A 7,349-nucleotide genomic window follows, 5' to 3' on the forward strand; every position below is an offset into this window, starting at 1 on the left:
GCCTTGCAAGGATGTTGGAGATGACATTGATGAGCCAGCAGATGCATTTCAAGAGATGTATAGTTTGAATGTGAGTCGTATTGTTAAAAAATCATTTTTCCCATGGTGATGGAAAACATCATAGGCGAAAATAAAAAAAGAAGTAATTTGTTGTTTTGGTTATTTTCTTCTATTGTTGGGCCTCATCTTGGTTAGTTTTGTTCTTGTGGCTGGTGTTGTTTTTTGGCTGGGAACTTGGTTTGGCTAGTTTTTTTTTTTTTTTTTTTTTTTTTTTTTTTTTTTTTTTTTGGCTTTTGATGTTTGGAGGCTGGGCTTTTTTGGGTTTTGGGTGGGTTGAGTGAGTTGGGTGTTGTTGTCTCCACATTTATTTTGGTTGTTCCCCTCTATGGGTTTTTGCTTTGTGAGTGGTTATGTAGGGGGTTTTGGTTTGTGGTGGTTCTATTGGTTGTTAAGCTTGTGTTTCCTTTTACTTTTGCATGTTTCTGTCTTATGTTTTCTGCATGTGACAATTTGTTGTTGTTGTGGCTTGTACTAGTGGCTTTTGTTGGTTGATGTTTCTTTGATTGGTTTTAGCTTTTTGGGTTTGTTCTCTTTTGCTCTTTTATTTTCCTATTTATTGTAATAGGTAGAACCATTGGCTCATAGCCTCATTGGCTTTATTTTAAAGGTTGTATTTTTAGAGAGCTTTTGGTTCTTTAAGGACCTGTAATTTTCCTGTTTATTTAACGTTTAGGCCCCTCCTAGGGGTTTTCGAAAAAAATGAAAACACTGAGACTTAATAGAAATTTTGATAAATTTGACTAGAATCCATTACATTCCATTGTACAGTCCATATTGATCCTCTTAATTATAAATCATTTATCAAACATTTAAATACCTAATTAATGTCAGAATCAAGTGATCTTTGTCTCGTTAGATTTATCTTGAGCTATTCGATTTGACAATAAGCATGCTTAATGGGAGGTCGTTTGGTCCATCAATTAACATTCAGAAGTTTTCAAATATAATTCAATCACTTGATTTAGACTCATTAGACTCATTTGGAGTCGAATCATCTTACTTGTAGCATCAATAGATTCATCTCAATGAGAATTTCAATTTGACTATAAATTTATCGAAATCGGAGTTCAATTCAATATTATACATTCAAATTTCTCAAGAGCTAAATTCAATATAGCTCATCAAAATTACAATAAACTCATCAAAATAGTACTTATTTCTTGGAATTATAACGAACTCATTAGAGCGCAGTCAGTTCAAGCCTTTACCACGCCCTATTCCAAATCATTTTTCAACGAAAAGTATGCAATCGCTCAATCGTTCGGCAGCCATCTTGACTGCCCAATGCAATGCAAGCCACAGATTCGTCTGCAAAATACTTGGCTGCGAGAGCAACTTGCAAGCAGCAAGGAGACGAGAATGGATCAATATTCAAACACGCGAGGCTTCGCACTAGGGGCCTAGGGGTCCCAAAATCTTCCATGACCCAAAACCCAAAATCTGACTCAGAAAGATTTTGGGTTTCAATCAACCTGTTTGCATAATGAATCGGGTTCGGGTTCGAGTTTTCGACCCATTTGAAAAATTGGGCCGGACTCGAGTTGATCCGGAAGCCCAAAATCAATCCAATTGACCCAATAATTTGACCGCGTTCGCGTCTAGTTGCATCATGCCATAACTGTCACATGTCGCGGCACCGTCAGGTCGTCGCGTCTCATAAGTAGTCCCTTCGCTGTCGCGTCAGGCTGCTGTCGCCATGCAGGTCGCTCCGGCAAGCCGAGGCGGCAAGACCGCACCGGCATGCCAACCGTCTCACAATAGCGAGACCCAAGTCGGCACTCAGAAGCTGCAGGTCGCACCGGCAGGCCGCTCCGCAGCCATAGGTTGCACCGGAAAGCCGGTCCGCAGCCGCAAATCACCTCCTCGCCTACCAAGGTGCTGCCTCATCCCGTGCTGGCTGCCCTCGCGGCCGCGTTTGCAACTTGGCATCTATTTTTGCGAGTTAGGTTGGATCAACTCGGTAACCTGCACGGGTCTGGTCCGGGTTGACAATCCTAACCCATTTGAGAAAACATATCGGGTTAGTATCAACCCATTTACGGCCGAATCAAATCGGGTTTGACCAAAATCCCGACATATTGACGGGAATTGACACCCCTACTTGAAACATCAGACCTTTTCATAAATAAAAAGCAACACAACTTCCCACGATGAAGTCACCATTTGATGAAAACTTTGAAAAATAAATCTGGAATTTTGGAGCTTTTCAGTCTGAGATTCTAGGTAAGATAGCCTGTTTGTTGTTGCCATTTCTTTGTTGACCGCAAACTTTGTAGACTTTCTTCTTCTCCTGAGAAATGTCAAAGTTGGAAAAGGAAAATGATTGAAGACTCTCTTTGCCGGCGGAGCTGTAATATTTTTCTGTAGGGAATATTAAATATAATAATTATGAGGGATAAGGCTTATCAGGGTTGAGAGTTTTGACAGCCATTGATTATTAATTTTTAATAATTATAATTAAATTTGTTAGAAGTCCAAAAAATCATAATTATGAAGATCATGTGTGATATAATATTACTTTTTAATGCAATTATATTTTTAAAATAATCATGAGAAAATATGAATTATTGAGCTCTTTAAAATCAAGAGAATTTTGACTTTATATACTTCAAAATTATTACTAATTTATGTTAAATCTAATATAGATTATTATGAATTAGTGTTAATTTATATTATATATTTAGAAAAAAATTACAATAATAAATTATATATTAAATTCATATTATAATCATGCATTTATAAATCATTTATATTAGATTATTTATAATTAATAGATAGATAAAAATTAATTTTTAATAATGCATATTTCAAAAATGAAAATTAAAATAGATACATAATTAAATATAATTAACCAACAAAAGAAATATTAGTCTCACTATAAAATTTTTGTTTAAAATTATATAACGTATATATTTTAAAGTAGAAAATTTCAACGAAGTTGTTTAGTCTCACATTACTTAATGAGAGATTTTGTTTTATTTTGCTTGTACGTATTAAGAGCTCACATGAGGTGGTGTGATCATGTTAGTATTTTTTGTTGATGTTTCATTGGTAAATAATCATTATAAATTAAAATTATTATATTTAAATTAATATATTAAATTAAACATTTTGTAATAAATTAATTTATTTAAATAGTATATCAATTGAACCGATCGATTGTTAAAAATAGCAATTGATTTACTGGTTGGCTGATTAAACCGGTTGTTTAAATTGGTTCACATTAATTTGATGCTGTGCCGATTTTTAGGACGGACCGAACCAAATCATATATCTAGTTCACAATTGAACCAGTCAAATTTATTTAAAATCAAGATTTTTTACATCACATCCTTAAGCTCCTTATTATAGCCCATTAATGACGCACAACTTATTCTGTGATGATTTAATCACGTCAATAATAAAGGATGAACCCTTGGATGCTGGTAGTAAGTTTCATATGCACAGGTAAGGATCAAATGTAATAACCCGTATGTTGACTTTACTTTTTTTTTTTTTTGAGTCAATATAAATTCAAATCACAAACTTTCATCGCCATAGCATTGATATTATAGTATTTTACTACACTAAAATTTTCGTAATTTTTGGGTGCTGATGAAAATCCTTAAAAAATTGGCACCTATCGGTACAAGTGAGGATTTTGAGACCATAAGGTGTCCGTTTATCAAACCGATTTCACTAATATTTTTTAAATAAACTTATTTATTTTATAAATATTTTTCTGAAATTTTTAAAGCCCAAAATGATTTATATAAATTTTCTATTAAAAATTTAATTAAATTAAATAGTTATTATAATACTTTATTATAAAATCTTAAACCATTATATAAATTGTATTAATCTTTTTTTTCCTTCTAAGTTCGGCTAACAAAGAGTAATTTAATGAAATGAGAGGGAAATTTGAGGAGAGAGAGAAAAGAAAACTTAGGATATTTGAAGGTCAGGGAGTAATTTTTGTCTATCGGACATATTGGTAAATTTAATTGTCTCGCTAGAAGGAAGTCATTTCCCCATTTCTGATTTCAAGAATTTTGTTTTTATATTTTTTCGATCAAATTTGTGTTTATGTTACTAAAAAATAAGAATAATTTTGTATTGATAAAACTTTCACCGCAAACTTTTTATATATTATAGAGATTGAGAGATTAAAAATATTTAGAGTATTTATTTAAAATTTTTCATGAGGTGATTTCAAAAATACAGTAATTTTTGTCTTCTCAAAAATATATTTTAACGTTTAAAATAAGTGATTTAGTTTCACTACAACAACAACAACATCAAGCCTTTGTCCCATTATGTGGGGTAAGCTATATGAATCCTATTTCGTTATTGTTTCTTGTTAAAAGTCAAATTCTCACTTAAATCTAATAAAGAAATATTATTTCTAATATTTTCTAACCAAGTCTTTTTAGGTCTACCTCTATCTTTCTTAACATAAGTCAAATCTAATACCTCAACTTTCTTCAGAGGGTCATCGAAAGGCCTCCGTTTAATGTGGCCAAATCATCTAAGGCGACTCTCTATAATCTTATCTTTCACTGGAGCTACTCCAACCTTTTCACGTATATGCTTATTTCGTAACCTATCTCCAAGGGTAAAGTTTCACTAAAGCTTTAAAATATTATTTTATACGATATTTGATCATTTTGTTAAATTATAAAAATATAAATTTTTACTCAATATAATTTTTATTTTTTACTATTAGGACATTCTGGTACTTTCTAAATTAAACTTAATTATATTTTATTTATTGCAATGCATTGAAAATGAATACATATATATGATTGAGTAATAGTAGTTGGTCGCTATTACTGTTAAAGTAGTGTGATAATAATGTGTGTAAAAGATAAGTAAATACTAGTTGATATGTTGGTAGTAGACTGATTGACTTGTACAAGATAGTGGGTCAACGGGCGTTCTTTTTAAATACTATGGTTTGGTGTTATCCTTTATTGATTCACATGATATACTGATTAAAAGTTTTAAGGAGATGATTATTGTGCCCATGGGTAAATAATAACGACTCTATTTACTAAGCAAATAATTTTCTAACACTTATACTGAAAAATACCATGAGTCAGAATTCTTACTTATTTAGTATGACTACTAAAATGAATGTTATTGAGATATTATTCATATTACTATATGGATTTATTATTAATATTATTAATGATTTATTGATACAAAAAGTATGATATATCCATTGAGCATGTGATATACATAATATATTGAGCATGTAACTAGATATTAACTTAATGTTGATATAAAATAACTAGATAGTATATATACATTCCTATATGATTTTATTACATTGATTTGATTTTAACAGTCTTTACTGATATTTTAATTTGATGTTTTATCTGATTTTTGTACTGATTGATATTACTGATATAATGATTATTTTATAGATTTGACATTCATACTCGTTTACTTATTTACTAGCTTCCATACCGTTGTGTTTTACTATTTATAGATTTTTCTACAACTACATGGAAATTTTACTATTTCTATACTAATTTGATAATCATATGAATGCTAATTCTATGATTTGATCTCTGACATGCATATTACTCATTTATCGTGCTTTGAATTCAGTTATAGATTTTAATGACATATTGGACTTTTTAGCTCATTATATGTAATTAAATAATTTCATGTCAAGACAGATAATCAGGAGTGAGAGGCTGATCAGGATTCATGCATGTTCAAGTTCTTATTTTAGTTATTCTTTTGTACTTGGGGCAAAATAGTTATAGGATAATTGTGTAGATGCTGAATATTATATGTGATTTTAGAAATAAAATGCATATGTATATATTAATATGTTGATTGATAGTTTTATTTCTACTGCTTTTGATATTGATAAAAAATTATGTAGCTCTAGTTGTTATTTATTAAAAGATAAAAGAATAATTCTTCCAAATTAAATTATGAACTCATGTAGGGGTGGAAGTGAGTCAAGCCGACTCATGAGCTAGCTTGGGCTCGAATCATTAGCTCGCTGAGCTGACTCCTTTAAAAAAAATTTATATAAAATATACTTAAAATGTATTAGGATTCAAAATTTTAAGTACAAAATTGTTGCAATTATTTGAAAATTATATCAACACTTTTTATACAAAATTGTTGCAATCATTTCTCTTAAAAATTATGAAATTGGTTCTTTTCTTTTTTTTTCAAATCTATATATAGAAGTTGAGGGCTACTGTAAGGAAGTGCAAGAGAGCCAATTGTAATCATATTTCTCCATAATATAGTGAAATCATTTCCTCTCTGTGGATATAGAGGATTCTTCGTTGACTTACGTAAATCGAATCGTGTTCATTGTGTTTAGTTATGTGATTTGTGATATTTTCTGTTATTCTTGTCACCACACAGGAATGCCTCTTGATTCTCCATTTGTTCATGAATTAGTACCATTTGATATGTATAATTTTTACTTTTTTAGAAGTCTATCAACTTAGTTATATATTGAAGTCACAGGCAGGAAAAAGACCAACCTGTCCTGCCATTTGGAGGTAATTTAGTTTATTTTGAGAGAAATATTATCATTAGAGCAGAACTCGATGATGTAATATTATTGAAAATTACAAAATCCATAGTTTTTTTTTACATAAAAAATCATTAGAGCAGAAATCGATGACAAAAGCTGAATCTATTTTGGAAGGGGAAATTAATAATGAAAGATGCTTGATGCCTACAAAGTAATACTTTTTTTCATAGACATAGACTAATTAATTTGTTAAAATAAAAATTTACTTAAAAATTGTGATTGACTTTAATTTTAAATATTAAAATTTTTTATGATTCTCAATTGTCAATATCATTATTCTTTGTTTAGTCTAAATTAAATTTCTTGCTATGTCAGATTGTGCATTTCAGTATCAATTATTTTAATTTTGATTTGGAGGCTCTATGATAAAAAAAATTAATAGAAATTGGAAGTAAAAGCTTCAAATAAGCTCTTGCATTGTAAGAGGTTTAGTTTGTAATAGCTTTTTTATTGCTTTCTAAAATGATTGTAGGGAAAGTAAATTTTTAAACAATTGTAGAAAAAGATTTCTTAGCTCTTTTTTTTTTTTTTTTTTTTATTTTAATTTTGATTTGGAGGCTCTATGATAAAAAAAATTAATAGAAATTGGAAGTAAAAGCTTCAAATAAGCTCTTGCATTGTAAGAGGTTTAGTTTGTAATAGCTTTTTTATTGCTTTCTAAAATGATTGTAGGGAAAGTAAATTTTTAAACAATTGTAGAAAAAGATTTCTTAGCTCTTTTTTTTTTTTTTTTTTT

Source organism: Dendrobium catenatum, unplaced genomic scaffold (assembly GCF_001605985.2).
Source record: "Dendrobium catenatum unplaced genomic scaffold, ASM160598v2 fragScaff_scaffold_313, whole genome shotgun sequence".
Classification (NCBI taxonomy): domain Eukaryota; kingdom Viridiplantae; phylum Streptophyta; class Magnoliopsida; order Asparagales; family Orchidaceae; genus Dendrobium; species Dendrobium catenatum.